Here is a 19,840-nt window from a genome sequence, read left to right on the forward strand (position 1 = left end):
GCTCCGCTAACACAGCTTTGCATCACTCCAGGAGTATTCATGTATCCGCCGAACCACAAGCAAAAGCTTTACGCAGCCTGTAATGAATTTTCGTGGAGCTGACGATCCACCGCAACCAACGCAGTGCAACCACAAGACGTGGCACCAGGAACGCTGCTTGCACTCTAGCATCATATGTGATGGGGTCCTCACTCTGCTTGCTTCTCAGTTGCACTGAGGTAGGCACAGGATGCACTTTGAATACAAAGTCCAGGTTGCTTTATTTAATTGCATAAAGCATGCCACCAGTATAGGAGATATATTGCATATCAGTTCAGGAAAACAACATATGCATTTCAGCCAAGTACGTCCAAGCCAAAGTCAGGAAACTTATCCATGCTAAAGGACCTGTAGAAGAATGTATCATGGTCAAATTTGACCCATGAAGACAGTTTCTAATTACGTATCAGAATCAAATGCACTGATCATCTACTTTCCATAAATTATGAGCAAATTGGTGAAATTACACCTATCAAGAAAAAAAAAAAATTAACAGCCTCCTCCATAACCCCTTAGCTGTCCTATCCATCGCCAAGATAGGTGTTTTGTACCATTTTCAGTACAAGTCATTTTCAATCAATTTGCTCCTAATTTAGACAAAATAGCTGAAACATTTATCACACAAACTGTACATGTGAGGTCTGCTTTTTTTTACAACAGGTGAAATATGTAGTTTTGAAATGTCCATTTTTTATTTGCGTAAACTACACTACTTTTTTATTTTCGTAGGTACATAATGATGAGGTCTTCATCTATAGGACCCATCCATCTCTTGGACTGACTGTCATTAATAGTACTTGTTTTTCCACAACTACCTAATCACATCTCAATATTACTTCTAAAAATATAGTCGTCAGGCATATAAAGTTTAAAGTTTCATTTCAAGGCTTCCCAAAGGAACTCTCCAGTCTCAGTCAGCACAGATCCTCGGTGCACCAGGCATCTTCCTGGGCACACCGAGTCTGTACTGGGCCCACAAGAGATTGCACTGCAGCAGTTCCCATCAGCATCGCTGCCTCTCCTGAGACCTCTGACGGTCTTTTTAGCTGTGTACTAACCTACATCAACTGGCTCCTCAGCTCCTTGATGGCATCCACCTGCGCTGTCTCTGCCATAAGATCCATCAGTTGTTCCAGGACCTTCTCCTGCTGCCGCTCCGCTAACACAGCTTTGCATCACTCCAGGAGTATTCATGTATCCGCCGAACCACAAGCAAAAGCTTTACGCAGCCTGTAATGAATTTTCGTGGAGCTGACGATCCACCGCAACCAACGCAGTACAACCACAAGACGTGGCACCAGGAACGCTGCTTGCACTCTAGCATCATATGTGATGGGGTCCTCACTCTGCTTGCTTCTCAGTTGCACTGAGGTAGGCACAGGACGCACTTTGAATACAAAGTCCAGGTTGCTTTATTTAATTGCATAAAGCATGCCACCAGTATAGGAGATATATTGCATATCAGTGCAGGAAAACAACATATGCATTTCAGCCAAGTACGTCCGAGCCAAAGTCAGGAAACTTATCCATGCTAAAGGACCTGTAGAAGAATGTATCATGGTCAAATTTGACCCATGAAGACAGTTTCTAATTACGTATCAGAATCAAATGCACTGATCATCTACTTTCCATAAATTATGAGCAAATTGGTGAAATTACACCTATCAAGAAAAAAAAAAAATTAACAGCCTCCTCCATAACCCCTTAGCTGTCCTATCCATCGCCAAGATAGGTGTTTTGTACCATTTTCAGTAAAAGTCATTTTCAATCAATTTGCTCCTAATTTAGACAAAATAGCTGAAACATTTATCACACAAACTGTACATGTGAGGTCTGCTTTTTTTTACAACAGGTGAAATATGTAGTTTTGAAATGTCCATTTTTTATTTGCGTAAACTACACTACTTTTTTATTTTCGTAGGTACATAATGATGAGGTCTTCATCTATAGGACCCATCCATCTCTTGGACTGACTGTCATTAATAGTACTTGTTTTTCCACAACTACCTAATCACATCTCAATATTACTTCTAAAAATATAGTCGTCAGGCATATAAAGTTTAAAGTTTCATTTCAAGGCTTCCCAAAGGAACTCTCCAGTATCAGTCAGCACAGATCCTCGGTGCACCAGGCATCTTCCTGGGCACACCGAGTCTGTACTGGGCCCACAAGAGATTGCACTGCAGCAGTTCCCATCAGCATCGCTGCCTCTCCTGAGACCTCTGACGGTCTTTTTAGCTGTGTACTAACCTACATCAACTGGCTCCTCAGCTCCTTGATGGCATCCACCTGCGCTGTCTCTGCCATAAGATCCATCAGTTGTTCCAGGACCTTCTCCTGCTGCCGCTCCGCTAACACAGCTTTGCATCACTCCAGGAGTATTCATGTATCCGCCGAACCACAAGCAAAAGCTTTACGCAGCCTGTAATGAATTTTCGTGGAGCTGACGATCCACCGCAACCAACGCAGTGCTACCACAAGACGTGGCACCAGTAACGCTGCTTGCACTCTAGCATCATATGTGATGGGGTCCTCACTCTGCTTGCTTCTCAGTTGCACTGAGGTAGGCACAGGACGCACTTTGAATACAAATTCCAGGTTGCTTTATTTAATTGCATAAAGCATGCCACCAGTATAGGAGACATATTGCATATCAGTGCAGGAAAACAACATATGCATTTCAGCCAAGTACGTCCGAGCCAAAGTCAGGAAACTTATCCATGCTAAAGGACCTGTAGAAGAATGTATCATGGTCAAATATGACCCATGAAGACAGTTTCTAATTACGTATCAGAATCAAATGCACTGATCATCTACTTTCCATAAATTATGAGCAAATTGGTGAAATTACACCTATCAAGAAAAAAAAAAAATTAACAGCCTCCTCCATAACCCCTTAGCTGTCCTATCCATCGCCAAGATAGGTGTTTTGTACCATTTTCAGTAAAAATCATTTTCAATCAATTTGCTCCTAATTTAGACAAAATAGCTGAAACATTTATCACACAAACTGTACATGTGAGGTCTGCTTTTTTTTACAACAGGTGAAATATGTAGTTTTGAAATGTCCATTTTTTATTTGCGTAAACTACACTACTTTTTTATTTTCGTAGGTACATAATGATGAGGTCTTCATCTATAGGACCCATCCATCTCTTGGACTGACTGTCATTAATAGTACTTGTTTTTCCACAACTACCTAATCACATCTCAATATTACTTCTAAAAATATAGTCGTCAGGCATATAAAGTTTAAAGTTTCATTTCAAGGCTTCCCAAAGGAACTCTCCAGTCTCAGTCAGCACAGATCCTCGGTGCACCAGGCATCTTCCTGGGCACACCGAGTCTGTACTGGGCCCACAAGAGATTGCACTGCAGCAGTTCCCATCAGCATCGCTGCCTCTCCTGAGACCTCTGACGGTCTTTTTAGCTGTGTACTAACCTACATCAACTGGCTCCTCAGCTCCTTGATGGCATCCACCTGCGATGTCTCTGCCATAAGATCCATCAGTTGTTCCAGGACCTTCTCCTGCTGCCGCATCGCTAACACAGCTTTGCATCACTCCAGGAGTATTCATGTATCCGCCGAACCACAAGCAAAAGCTTTACGCAGCCTGTAATGAATTTTCGTGGAGCTGACGATCCACCGCAACCAACGCAGTACAACCACAAGACGTGGCACCAGGAACGCTGCTTGCACTCTAGCATCATATGTGATGGGGTCCTCACTCTGCTTGCTTCTCAGTTGCACTGAGGTAGGCACAGGACGCACTTTGAATACAAAGTCCAGGTTGCTTTATTTAATTGCATAAAGCATGCCACCAGTATAGGAGATATATTGCATATCAGTGCAGGAAAACAACATATGCATTTCAGCCAAGTACGTCCGAGCCAAAGTCAGGAAACTTATCCATGCTAAAGGACCTGTAGAAGAATGTATCATGGTCAAATTTGACCCATGAAGACAGTTTCTAATTACGTATCAGAATCAAATGCACTGATCATCTACTTTCCATAAATTATGAGCAAATTGGTGAAATTACACCTATCAAGAAAAAAAAAATTAACAGCCTCCTCCATAACCCCTTAGCTGTCCTATCCATCGCCAAGATAGGTGTTTTGTACCATTTTCAGTAAAAGTCATTTTCAATCAATTTGCTCCTAATTTAGACAAAATAGCTGAAACATTTATCACACAAACTGTACATGTGAGGTCTGCTTTTTTTTACAACAGGTGAAATATGTAGTTTTGAAATGTCCATTTTTTATTTGCGTAAACTACACTACTTTTTTATTTTCGTAGGTACATAATGATGAGGTCTTCATCTATAGGACCCATCCATCTCTTGGACTGACTGTCATTAATAGTACTTGTTTTTCCACAACTACCTAATCACATCTCAATATTACTTCTAAAAATATAGTCGTCAGGCATATAAAGTTAAAAGTTTCATTTCAAGGCTTCCCAAAGGAACTCTCCAGTATCAGTCAGCACAGATCCTCGGTGCACCAGGCATCTTCCTGGGCACACCGAGTCTGTACTGGGCCCACAAGAGATTGCACTGCAGCAGTTCCCATCAGCATCGCTGCCTCTCCTGAGACCTCTGACGGTCTTTTTAGCTGTGTACTAACCTACATCAACTGGCTCCTCAGCTCCTTGATGGCATCCACCTGCGCTGTCCCTGCCATAAGATCCATCAGTTGTTCCAGGACCTTCTCCTGCTGCCGCTCCACTAACACAGCTTTGCATCACTCCAGGAGTATTCATGTATCCGCCGAACCACAAGCAAAAGCTTTACGCAGCCTGTAATGAATTTTCGTGGAGCTGACGATCCACCGCAACCAACGCAGTGCAACCACAAGACGTGGCACCAGGAACGCTGCTTGCACTCTAGCATCATATGTGATGGGGTCCTCACTCTGCTTGCTTCTCAGTTGCACTGAGGTAGGCACAGGACGCACTTTGAATACAAAGTCCAGGTTGCTTTATTTAATTGCATAAAGCATGCCACCAGTATAGGAGATATATTGCATATCAGTGCAGGAAAACAACATATGCATTTCAGCCAAGTACGTCCGAGCCAAAGTCAGGAAACTTATCCATGCTAAAGGACCTGTAGAAGAATGTATCATGGTCAAATTTGACCCATGAAGACAGTTTCTAATTACGTATCAGAATCAAATGCACTGATCATCTACTTTCCATAAATTATGAGCAAATTGGTGAAATTACACCTATCAAAAAAAAAAAATTAACAACCTCCTCCATAACCCCTTAGCTGTCCTATCCATCGCCAAGATAGGTGTTTTGTACCATTTTCAGTAAAAGTCATTTTCAATCAATTTGCTCCTAATTTAGACAAAATAGCTGAAACATTTATCACACAAACTGTACATGTGAGGTCTGCTTTTTTTTACAACAGGTGAAATATGTAGTTTTGAAATGTCCATTTTTTATTTGCGTAAACTACACTACTTTTTTATTTTCTGAAAAGGAGGAAAGAACAAACGATCGAAGCCCAATAAATTTTATACAAAAATAATTTTTTATTTTACAAGTGATGATATAAGTGTTACAGTGGGCACAATTTATGCATCATATATATCATAGAATATACATTTAATTCACACAGCGGAACTAAAAAGTTGTGACCGCAAAAATGTATCCCCTTATAGTATATATCCACCAGTCATACATATAGTGTCCATATTAATCAATTAGGAATTATGGTACTCAAAAGTATCCAGCATATAAACAGTGTATATACCATAAACTTGTATACAAATAATTTGAACAGATAACCAGCCGGGATCACTATATATCAGATTTTACCCGATATTGATGTCAAAAAATTAATTAATGAAAGCCTCTATATTATATGCTGGATATTAAGATTTTAGTCAGTAATACTGTACCAAATCTCAAAGGAGGTGGATGATCTCATAAATTATAGCATGTCTATATGCTAGGATTCACCTAAAAAAGAGGTTTTATTAAACAGGCAGCGGGGATCGCTCTCTCATAATTCAATAATATAAACCATGCCTGATCAAAAAAAAGGGGGGGCCTTGGTAACATATATTATATATTAGATCAGATATCTAGATCCTGCAAGCCTCCAATCCACATACCATACTGGGTGTACGGCTTCCAAAGCAGGCACATATATTATGGTGATACTATTTGTCTCCACTAGTAGTTAGTACACAACCGGACTAGCATGCACTCTTATAGTTTATAGTAAATTGCCCTGGTCAAAAATACACCAAGATATAGAGTATATGTTTTATATATCACTGCATGCAGTATGCCGCACAGCAGTACTACCAAGTAAACGGCAGGGATTACCATACCGTTGGTTTAACTAGTGGAAATAAACAGACCCATATCGTCCATATAAGCTGTCCGTGTTATAAGAACACCAAGCAGCCACACCACATGCAGGCTGAAGTTCCCTTAGGCTATCGTTGTTACAGCAGGTCACAACCACATTCAATAATAAATACAGAAGCATGTAGATTATAATTACCGCTTGTGTAGAAGACTCCCGACACGTGTTTCGGCTCTCTACCTTCGTCAGGGGGCGTGTCTAATCACCCAGGAGCTCCAGCTTTAAATACTGCCGGTCTCCAATCGTCATTCGACCCCTCAAATGACGCGCGCGTTGTCATGGCGCCTTGCCGACGCCGATCCAGCTGCCGCGTCACCAGACATCAACCCCAGGGTATTGTAACCCGGGAGTGAAATACCAGTATAGACACAGCAGATGGATCAGGGCCGGCCACCAGTGACAGCCGTGCGTGCAGGTATCGAATGAAAATATATGTGCAAACTACCATATTTAAGTGACATCAACAAGTGATCTGGAAAATATGTCATCTCATGAAACAAGAAAATACATGAAGATTATATGTATATATGTGCATCTCCATATTTTTTATATAGCACATATATTTTGACGGAAGGTATTACACCGAAAAAAACATAAACTACTGTTATTTATGCACATCTCTAGAACACGTATCACATGAAGATGGAAGAGGTCCCCCATACACCAGGCAAACATCGTAATTGCTGTTTAGCATTTTCTGTATATCCACAGAGCCTCATCATTCGACTATCTTCGTTGTATATACTGATAAACAAAGTATGAGATGTCAAATCCTCCATCTCCTCCTTTTACTCTCCTCCGTCAAACAATATATCATTATTCATGAGAACACATTTCCAGATGGCTAAAAATAATAAAACAAAGGGGTAAATTAGACAAAAATTAATTACCACATATATAAGTTAAAAAATAGATGCATATACAGCACAAAGATATAAATATATGACCTATAGGGCAGCATGTGTACTATAGAAATGACGCGAAACTAATATTTTCATTGAGGCCAGATGGACACACAGTACCCAATGTGTATATCCATCTGGCCTCAAGTTGGGCCAATCTCCTGCTGATCTCACCACCTCTCAACCCCAGATCAATTTGGTCGATACCTTTCACCTTCAATAAACCACTATTACAAGAGTGAAATATAGCAAAGTGTCTTGGAAGGGTTTTTAGATCTTCAATATTAGTCGCATTACGTGCTGCCTCAATCCCCAATATATGCTCACGAGTACGTACCTTCAACTGACGAGTCGTGAGTCCAATATAGATTTTAGGACAAGGACATGTTGCATAATATATAACAGCTCGAGAGTTGCATGTTATATATTTCCGTATCTCGTACGTTTTAAGATTTTTAGCGTCAGTGAAGGTACTCTCACGGCATATATTGGGGCATGCGACGCATCCTCCACATGGAAAACAACCCATTTTCACATTGGGTTTAAAATTACCCAAAAATGTGGGGTCTCTCTTGTTACTCCCATAGTGGCTTCGGATCAAATGATCCCGAAGATTTTTATTTCTACGCATGGTGATTGATATCTTCTCGGGAACAATTTTGTTGAGGGTGGGGTCAGCTTGGAGTATAGGCCATGCCTTCTCCAGACAATCTCGTATGGATGGAATTTGAGCACAATAGTTGGTCACAAAGCGAATTTTATCATTTGACTCAGATTTCGGTTGAGAGTATAACAGTGAATTCCTAGATGAATGTTTGGCTCTATGGTATGCTTTTTTTATTATTCTCCCACTATATCCTCGTTCTTTAAATCGAGCCCGGAGAATCTGAGCCTGTTGTTCGAAATCCACATCAGTCGAGCAGATTCTCCTAAGTCGGAGAAACTGTCCGACTGGTACCGATCTGATCATAAACTGAGGATGAGCCGAAGATGCATGAAGGAGCATATTTGTTGAAGTCGGTTTGCGATATAAATCCGACTGCAGGAAACCATCATCATCCTTCCGTATCAAGACATCCAAGAATTCAATCTGTCTAGAAGACCACTGAAACGTGATCTTGATGTTGCGTCCCCCCGAATTAATTCCCTGCATAAATAAATTAAGTTCCTCAACCGACCCCTGCCAGATCATGAAGATATCGTCGATGTACCGCGCCCAAAAAAGGACGCGGTCCATCAACGGCTGCTGATCTGACAGGAGTAGGTCCCTTTCCCACAGCCCCAGGAATAAATTAGCATATGAGGGGGCAAAAGACGCCCCCATTGCAGTACCCTGGAGCTGTAGGTAAAAGGAACCCATAAAAATAAAAAAATTATGTGTAAGGGAAAATTCGAGGAGACGCAACACCAACTCACGAAATTCCGAGGGCATATCGGCCATGTCCAAATAAAATTTGGTGGCTTCAATGCCATCTCTATGAATAATGCTGGTGTATAGCGACTCAACGTCGCCAGTCACCAGAATTGTATCATTGCCAACAAATAAACCGTCGATCTTCTTAAGGAAGTCTCCGGTATCCTTGATATGTGATGGCAAACTTTCAACCATCGGCTGAAGAATGGAATCGATCCAACGGTTGACTTTTTCAAGGAAATTGCCACACCCTGATATAATAGGTCTTCCTGGGGGTGTAGAGGCATTTTTGTGTACTTTGGGCAATAAATAAAAGGTGGCAATTGTTGGTTCAGCCACCAGTAGTGCCGAAGCCAGCCCCTTGTCGACAACACCGCCATCAGCCGCCTCACCGATGATTTTTCTAAGTTGTAAGGTAAATGAGGAGAGGGGATTGAAAGTCATTTTTTTATAACATGTTTCATTTTTCAATTGTTTAAATGCCTCTCTCTCATACATTTTGGTGGGCCAGATGACGATGTTGCCGCCCTTGTCCGCTGGCTTCATCACCACCCCTGGGAGCTCCTTGAGTTCCCGTAGTCTCAGACGTTCAGCTCTAGACAGATTGTCCTTCTGCTTTAAAGGAGAAATCTTCTCCAATTCCCTAGTGACTACCTTGACAAATAGTTCCACATTGGCACAAGTTGCCAACGGGGGGAATTTTTTGGAACGAGGTTTGATGGAGGAAGGGATCTTACCGCAAATCTCTGTGTCATGTTCTTCAGCCAACTCCTGAAGTATATTTATCGCAGTTTGTTCCTCTGCTGTAGGAAATAAAGAGTGTAACGTGTCATCAAAGAAATGTTTTTTAAAAATAATAGACCTTGCAAATATATGCAGGTCTTTGATGACAGAAAACAAATCCATATTCGCAGTAGGGGAAAAGGACAACCCCCTTTCCAACAAATGCAAATCAATACTGGATAATCGATACGAGCTTAAATTGATTACCTTATTATCTGCTTTACGATATCCAGATCCATTTTTGTAATTAAAGAATTTGCGGTTTGATCGGTTTCCTCCATCCAATCTCGCTCCGGAACGTGTGATAACTCCAGACATGGAATTGTCGGAGACGTCACTCGTGGTTATCAAGGATGATTGTGACGATGTCCTACTAAATCCCGGATTAACATCATTGGGTCTCCTCCATGCATAAACCAATTTCTTTTGAAAATCGCCTTGGTCTCTATTCAATTTAGAGGCCTGAGTAGAGTGTATCTTTTTGACCACCTGCTCAAGTTTTTTCGTCAATGTGTCATCAAAGCTCTTAAGCCTGTCTTCAGGACATATGGATCTAAATTCACTTTGCTTTTGATCCAATATTTTGTCTAGTTTGGTTATAGAAGACGTATCAAGTTCAATAAGCAACTGCATAAGTGTATTTGAACATATATATTTTTTTTGATCAGGCATGGTTTATATTATTGAATTATGAGAGAGCGATCCCCGCTGCCTGTTTAATAAAACCTCTTTTTTAGGTGAATCCTAGCATATAGACATGCTATAATTTATGAGATCATCCACCTCCTTTGAGATTTGGTACAGTATTACTGACTAAAATCTTAATATCCAGCATATAATATAGAGGCTTTCATTAATTAATTTTTTGACATCAATATCGGGTAAAATCTGATATATAGTGATCCCGGCTGGTTATCTGTTCAAATTATTTGTATACAAGTTTATGGTATATACACTGTTTATATGCTGGATACTTTTGAGTACCATAATTCCTAATTGATTAATATGGACACTATATGTATGACTGGTGGATATATACTATAAGGGGATACATTTTTGCGGTCACAACTTTTTAGTTCCGCTGTGTGAATTAAATGTATATTCTATGATATATATGATGCATAAATTGTGCCCACTGTAACACTTATATCATCACTTGTAAAATAAAAAATTATTTTTGTATAAAATTTATTGGGCTTCGATCGTTTGTTCTTTCCTCCTTTTCATATTGTATGATACGATTTATGCCCTACTTTGATATAGTCCTAGTGTTTAATAGAATTATATCATATATGGAATATCAGAAATTATGAGAGATTAAGCATGTACACTTTATTGCTGGTTTGTGGTCTTAATACTTTTTTATTTTCGTAGGTACATAATGATGAGGTCTTCATCTATAGGACCCATCCATCTCTTGGACTGACTGTCATTAATAGTACTTGTTTTTCCACAACTACCTAATCACATCTCAATATTACTTCTAAAAATATAGTCGTCAGGCATATAAAGTTTAAAGTTTCATTTCAAGGCTTCCCAAAGGAACTCTCCAGTATCAGTCAGCACAGATCCTCGGTGCACCAGGCATCTTCCTGGGCACACCGAGTCTGTACTGGGCCCACAAGAGATTGCACTGCAGCAGTTCCCATCAGCATCGCTGCCTCTCCTGATACCTCTGACGGTCTTTTTAGCTGTGTACTAACCTACATCAACTGGCTCCTCAGCTCCTTGATGGCATCCACCTGCGCTGTCTCTGCCATAAGATCCATCAGTTGTTCCAGGACCTTCTCCTGCTGCCGCTCCACTAACACAGCTTTGCATCACTCCAGGAGTATTCATGTATCCGCCAAACCACATCCAAAAGCTTTACGCAGCCTGTAATGAATTTTTGTGGAGCTGACGATCCACCGCAACCAACGCAGTGCAACCACAAGACGTGGCACCAGGAACGCTGCTTGCACTCTAGCATCATATGTGATGGGGTCCTCACTCTGCTTGCTTCTCAGTTGCACTGAGGTAGGCACAGGACGCACTTTGAATACAAAGTCCAGGTTGCTTTATTTAATTGCATAAAGCATGTCACCAGTATAGGAGATATATTGCATATCAGTGCAGGAAAACAACATAAGCATTTCAGCCAAGTACGTCCGAGCCAAAGTCAGGAAACTTATCCATGCTAAAGGACCTGTAGAAGAATGTATCATGGTCAAATTTGACCCATGAAGACAGTTTCTAATTACGTATCAAAATCAAATGCACTGATCATCTACTTTCCATAAATTATGAGCAAATTGGTGAAATTACACCTATCAAAAAAAAAAAATTAACAACCTCCTCCATAACCCCTTAGCTGTCCTATCCATCGCCAAGATAGGTGTTTTGTACCATTTTCAGTACAAGTCATTTTCAATCAATTTGCTCCTAATTTAGACAAAATAGCTGAAATATTTATCACACAAACTGTACATGTGAGGTCTGCTTTTTTTTACAACAGGTGAAATATGTAGTTTTGAAATGTCCATTTTTTATTTGCGTAAACTACACTACTTTTTTATTTTCGTAGGTACATAATGATGAGGTCTTCATCTATAGGACCCATCTATCTCTTGGACTGACTGTCATTAATAGTACTCGTTTTTCCACAACTACCTAATCACATCTCAATATTACTTCTAAAAATATAGTCGTCAGGCATATAAAGTTTAAAGTTTCATTTCAAGGCTTCCCAAAGGAACTCTCCAGTATCAGTCAGCACAGATCCTCGGTGCACCAGGCATCTTCCTGGGCACACCGAGTCTGTACTGGGCCCACAAGAGATTGCACTGCAGCAGTTCCCATCAGCATCGCTGCCTCTCCTGAGACCTCTGACGGTCTTTTTAGCTGTGTACTAACCTACATCAACTGGCTCCTCAGCTCCTTGATGGCATCCACCTGCGCTGTCTCTGCCATAAGATCCATCAGTTGTTCCAGGACCTTCTCCTGCTGCCGCTCCGCTAACACAGCTTTGCATCACTCTAGGAGTATTCATGTATCCGCCGAACCACAAGCAAAAGCTTTATGCAGCCTGTAATGAATTTTCGTGGAGCTGACGATCCACCGCAACCAACGCAGTGCAACCACAAGACGTGGCACCAGGAACGCTGCTTGCACTCTAGCATCATATGTGATGGGGTCCTCACTCTGCTTGCTTCTCAGTTGCACTGAGGTAGGCACAGGACGCACTTTGAATACAAAGTCCAGGTTGCTTTATTTAATTGCATAAAGCATGCCACCAGTATAGGAGATATATTGCATATCAGTGCAGGAAAACAACATATGCATTTCAGCCAAGTACGTCCGAGCCAAAGTCAGGAAACTTATCCATGCTAAAGGACCTGTAGAAGAATGTATCATGGTCAAATTTGACCCATGAAGACAGTTTCTAATTACGTATCAGAATCAAATGCACTGATCATCTACTTTCCATAAATTATGAGCAAATTGGTGAAATTACACCTATCAAGAAAAAAAAAAAATTAACAGCCTCCTCCATAACCCCTTAGCTGTCCTATCCATCGCCAAGATAGGTGTTTTGTACCATTTTCAGTAAGTCATTTTCAATCAATTTGCTCCTAATTTAGACAAAATAGCTGAAACATTTATCACACAAACTGTACATGTGAGGTCTGCTTTTTTTTACAACAGGTGAAATATGTAGTTTTGAAATGTCCATTTTTTATTTGCGTAAACTACACTACTTTTTTATTTTCGTAGGTACATAATGATGAGGTCTTCATCTATAGGACCCATCCATCTCTTGGACTGACTGTCATTAATAGTACTTGTTTTTCCACAACTACCTAATCACATCTCAATATTACTTCTAAAAATATAGTCGGCAGGCATATAAAGTTTAAAGTTTCATTTCAAGGCTTCCCAAAGGAACTCTCCAGTATCAGTCAGCACAGATCCTCGGTGCACCAGGCATCTTCCTGGGCACACCGAGTCTGTACTGGGCCCACAAGAGATTGCACTGCAGCAGTTCCCATCAGCATCGCTGCCTCTCCTGAGACCTCTGACGGTCTTTTTAGCTGTGTACTAACCTACATCAACTGGCTCCTCAGCTCCTTGATGGCATCCACCTGCGCTGTCTCTGCCATAAGATCCATCAGTTGTTCCAGGACCTTCTCCTGCTGCCGCTCCGCTAACACAGCTTTGCATCACTCCAGGAGTATTCATGTATCCGCCGAACCACAAGCAAAAGCTTTACGCAGCCTGTAATGAATTTTCGTGGAGCTGACGATCCACCGCAACCAACGAAGTGCAACCACAAGACGTGGCACCAGGAACGCTGCTTGCACTCTAGCATCATATGTGATGGGGTCCTCACTCTGCTTGCTTCTCAGTTGCACTGAGGTAGGCACAGGACGCACTTTGAATACAAAGTCCAGGTTGCTTTATTTAATTGCATAAAGCATGCCACCAGTATAGGAGATATATTGCATATCAGTGCAGGAAAACAACATATGCATTTCAGCCAAGTACGTCCGAGCCAAAGTCAGGAAACTTATCCATGCTAAAGGACCTGTAGAAGAATGTATCATGGTCAAATTTGACCCATGAAGACAGTTTCTAATTACGTATCAGAATCAAATGCACTGATCATCTACTTTCCATAAATTATGAGCAAATTGGTGAAATTACACCTATCAAGAAAAAAAAATTAACAGCCTCCTCCATAACCCCTTAGCTGTCCTATCCATCGCCAAGATAGGTGTTTTGTACCATTTTCAGTAAGTCATTTTCAATCAATTTGCTCCTAATTTAGACAAAATAGCTGAAATATTTATCACACAAACTGTACATGTGAGGTCTGCTTTTTTTTACAACAGGTGAAATATGTAGTTTTGAAATGTCCATTTTTTATTTGCGTAAACTACACTACTTTTTTATTTTCGTAGGTACATAATGATGAGGTCTTCATCTATAGGACCCATCCATCTCTTGGACTGACTGTCATTAATAGTACTTGTTTTTCCACAACTACCTAATCACATCTCAATATTACTTCTAAAAATATAGTCGTCAGGCATATAAAGTTTAAAGTTTCATTTCAAGGCTTCCCAAAGGAACTCTCCAGTATCAGTCAGCACAGATCCTCGGTGCACCAGGCATCTTCCTGGGCACACCGAGTCTGTACTGGGCCCACAAGAGATTGCACTGCAGCAGTTCCCATCAGCATCGCTGCCTCTCCTGAGACCTCTGACGGTCTTTTTAGCTGTGTACTAACCTACATCAACTGGCTCCTCAGCTCCTTGATGGCATCCACCTGCGCTGTCTCTGCCATAAGATCCATCAGTTGTTCCAGGACCTTCTCCTGCTGCCGCTCCGCTAACACAGCTTTGCATCACTCCAGGAGTATTCATGTATCCGCCGAACCACAAGCAAAAGCTTTACGCAGCCTGTAATGAATTTTCGTGGAGCTGACGATCCACCGCAACCAACGCAGTGCAACCACAAGACGTGGCACCAGGAACGCTGCTTGCACTCTAGCATCATATGTGATGGGGTCCTCACTCTGCTTGCTTCTCAGTTGCACTGAGGTAGGCACAGGACGCACTTTGAATACAAAGTCCAGGTTGCTTTATTTAATTGCATAAAGCATGCCACCAGTATAGGAGATATATTGCATATCAGTGCAGGAAAACAACATATGCATTTCAGCCAAGTACGTCCGAGCCAAAGTCAGGAAACTTATCCATGCTAAAGGACCTGTAGAAGAATGTATCATGGTCAAATTTGACCCATGAAGACAGTTTCTAATTACGTATCAGAATCAAATGCACTGATCATCTACTTTCCATAAATTATGAGCAAATTGGTGAAATTACACCTATCAAGAAAAAAAAAATTAACAGCCTCCTCCATAACCCCTTAGCTGTCCTATCCATCGCCAAGATAGGTGTTTTGTACCATTTTCAGTAAGTCATTTTCAATCAATTTGCTCCTAATTTAGACAAAATGGCTGAAATATTTATCACACAAACTGTACATGTGAGGTCTGCTTTTTTTTACAACAGGTGAAATATGTAGTTTTGAAATGTCCATTTTTTATTTGCGTAAACTACACTACTTTTTTATTTTCGTAGGTACATAATGATGAGGTCTTCATCTATAGGACCCATCCATCTCTTGGACTGACTGTCATTAATAGTACTTGTTTTTCCACAACTACCTAATCACATCTCAATATTACTTCTAAAAATATAGTCGTCAGGCATATAAAGTTTAAAGTTTCATTTCAAGGCTTCCCAAAGGAACTCTCCAGTATCAGTCAGCACAGATCCTCGGTGCACCAGGCATCTTCCTGGGCACACCGAGTCTGTACTGGGCCCACAAGAGATTGCACTGCAGCAGTTCCCATCAGCATCGCTGCCTCTCCTGAGACCTCTGACGGTCTTTTTAGCTGTGTACTAACCTACATCAACTGGCTCCTCAGCTCCTTGATGGCATCCACCTGCGCTGTCTCTGCCATAAGATCCATCAGTTGTTCCAGGACCTTCTCCTGCTGCCGCTCCGCTAACACAGCTTTGCATCACTCCAGGAGTATTCATGTATCCGCCGAACCACAAGCAAAAGCTTTACGCAGCCTGTAATGAATTTTCGTGGAGCTGACGATCCACCGCAACCAACGCAGTGCAACCACAAGACGTGGCACCAGGAACGCTGCTTGCACTCTAGCATCATATGTGATGGGGTCCTCACTCTGCTTGCTTCTCAGTTGCACTGAGGTAGGCACAGGACGCACTTTGAATACAAAGTCCAGGTTGCTTTATTTAATTGCATAAAGCATGCCACCAGTATAGGAGATATATTGCATATCAGTGCAGGAAAACAACATATGCATTTCAGCCAAGTACGTCCGAGCCAAAGTCAGGAAACTTATCCATGCTAAAGGACCTGTAGAAGAATGTATCATGGTCAAATTTGACCCATGAAGACAGTTTCTAATTACGTATCAGAATCAAATGCACTGATCATCTACGTTCCATAAATTATGAGCAAATTGGTGAAATTACACCTATCAAGAAAAAAAAAAAATTAACAGCCTCCTCCATAACCCCTTAGCTGTCCTATCCATCGCCAAGATAGGTGTTTTGTACCATTTTCAGTAAAAGTCATTTTCAATCAATTTGCTCCTAATTTAGACAAAATAGTTGAAATATTTATCACACAAACTGTACATGTGAGGTCTGCTTTTTTTTACAACAGGTGAAATATGTAGTTTTGAAATGTCCATTTTTTATTTACGTAAACTACACTACTTTTTTATTTTCGTAGGTACATAATGATGAGGTCTTCATCTATAGGACCCATCCATCTCTTGGACTGACTGTCATTAATAGTACTTGTTTTTCCACAACTACCTAATCACATCTCAATATTACTTCTAAAAATATAGTCGTCAGGCATATAAAGTTTAAAGTTTCATTTCAAGGCTTCCCAAAGGAACTCTCCAGTATCAGTCAGCACAGATCCTCGGTGCACCAGGCATCTTCCTGGGCACACCGAGTCTGTACTGGGCCCACAAGAGATTGCACTGCAGCAGTTCCCATCAGCATCGCTGCCTCTCCTGAGACCTCTGACGGTCTTTTTAGCTGTGTACTAACCTACATCAACTGGCTCCTCAGCTCCTTGATGGCATCCACCTGCGCTGTCTCTGCCATAAGATCCATCAGTTGTTCCAGGACCTTCTCCTGCTGCCGCTCCGCTAACACAGCTTTGCATCACTCCAGGAGTATTCATGTATCCGCCGAACCACAAGCAAAAGCTTTACGCAGCCTGTAATGAATTTTCGTGGAGCTGACGATCCACCGCAACCAACGCAGTGCAACCACAGACGTGGCACCAGGAACGCTGCTTGCACTCTAGCATCATATGTGATGGGGTCCTCACTCTGCTTGCTTCTCAGTTGCACTGAGGTAGGCACAGGACGCACTTTGAATACAAAGTCCAGGTTGCTTTATTTAATTGCATAAAGCATGCCACCAGTATAGGAGATATATTGCATATCAGTGCAGGAAAACAACATATGCATTTCAGCCAAGTACGTCCGAGCCAAATTCAGGAAACTTATCCATGCTAAAGGACCTGTAGAAGAATGTATCATGGTCAAATTTGACCCATGAAAACAGTTTCTAATTACGTATCAGAATCAAATGCACTGATCATCTACTTTCTATAAATTATGAGCAAATTGGTGAAATTACACCTATCAAGAAAAAAAAAAATTAACAGCCTCCTCCATAACCCCTTAGCTGTCCTATCCATCGCCAAGATAGGTGTTTTGTACCATTTTCAGTACAAGTCATTTTCAATCAATTTGCTCCTAATTTAGACAAAATAGCTGAAACATTTATCACACAAACTGTACATGTGAGGTCTGCTTTTTTTACAACAGGTGAAATATGTAGTTTTGAAATGTCCATTTTTTATTTGCGTAAACTACACTACTTTTTTATTTTCGTAGGTACATAATGATGAGGTCTTCATCTATAGGACCCATCCATCTCTTGGACTGACTGTCATTAATAGTACTTGTTTTTCCACAACTACCTAATCACATCTCAATATTACTTCTAAAAATATAGTCGTCAGGCATATAAAGTTTAAAGTTTCATTTCAAGGCTTCCCAAAGGAACTCTCCAGTATCAGTCAGCACAGATCCTCGGTGCACCAGGCATCTTCCTGGGCACATCGAGTCTGTACTGGGCCCACAAGAGATTGCACTGCAGCAGTTCCCATCAGCATCGCTGCCTCTCCTGAGACCTCTGACGGTCTTTTTAGCTGTGTACTAACCTACATCAACTGGCTCCTCAGCTCCTTGATGGCATCCACCTGCGCTGTCTCTGCCATAAGATCCATCAGTTGTTCCAGGACCTTCTCCTGCTGCCGCTCCGCTAACACAGCTTTGCATCACTCCAGGAGTATTCATGTATCCGCCGAACCACAAGCAAAAGCTTTACGCAGCCTGTAATGAATTTTCGTGGAGCTGACGATCCACCGCAACCAACGCAGTGCAACCACAAGACGTGGCACCAGGAACGCTGCTTGCACTCTAGCATCATATGTGATGGGGTCCTCACTCTGCTTGCTTCTCAGTTGCACTAAGGTAGGCACAGGACGCACTTTGAATACAAAGTCCAGGTTGCTTTATTTAATTGCATAAAGCATGCCACCAGTATAGGAGATATATTGCATATCAGTGCAGGAAAACAACATATGCATTTCAGCCAAGTACGTCCGAGCCAAAGTCAGGAAACTTATCCATGCTAAAGGACCTGTAGAAGAATGTATCATGGTCAAATTTGACCCATGAAGACAGTTTCTAATTACGTATCAGAATCAAATGCACTGATCATCTACTTTCCATAAATTATGAGCAAATTGGTGAAATTACACCTATCAAGAAAAAAAAAATTAACAGCCTCCTCCATAACCCCTTAGCTGTCCTATCCATCGCCAAGATAGGTGTTTTGTACCATTTTCAGTAAAAGTCATTTTCAATCAATTTGCTCCTAATTTAGACAAAATAGCTGAAACATTTATCACACAAACTGTACATGTGAGGTCTGCTTTTTTTTACAACAGGTGAAATATGTAGTTTTGAAATGTCCATTTTTTATTTGCGTAAACTACACTACTTTTTTATTTTCGTAGGTACATAATGATGAGGTCTTCATCTATAGGACCCATCCATCTCTTGGACTGACTGTCATTAATAGTACTTGTTTTTCCACAACTACTTAATCACATCTCAATATTACTCCTAAAAATATAGTCGTCAGGCATATAAAGTTTAAAGTTTCATTTCAAGGCTTCCCAAAGGAACTCTCCAGTATCAGTCAGCACAGATCCTCGGTGCACCAGGCATCTTCCTGGGCACACCGAGTCTGTACTGGGCCCACAAGAGATTGCACTGCAGCAGTTCCCATCAGCATCGCTGCCTCTCCTGAGACCTCTGACTGACGGTCTTTTTAGCTGTGTACTAACCTACATCAACTGGCTCCTCAGCTCCTTGATGGCATCCACCTGCGCTGTCTCTGCCATAAGATCCATCAGTTGTTCCAGGACCTTTCCCTGCTGCCGCTCCGCTAACACAGCTTTGCATCACTCCAGGAGTATTCATGTATCCGCCGAATCACAAGCAAAAGCTTTACGCAGCCTGTAATGAATTTTCGTGGAGCTGACGATCCACCGCAACCAACGCAGTGCAACCACAAGACGTGGCACCAGGAACGCTGCTTGCACTCTAGCATCATATGTGATGG

The sequence above is a fragment of the Anomaloglossus baeobatrachus genome, chromosome 2 (genome assembly GCF_048569485.1).
Source record: "Anomaloglossus baeobatrachus isolate aAnoBae1 chromosome 2, aAnoBae1.hap1, whole genome shotgun sequence".
In the NCBI taxonomy this organism is placed as follows: Eukaryota; Metazoa; Chordata; class Amphibia; order Anura; family Aromobatidae; genus Anomaloglossus; species Anomaloglossus baeobatrachus.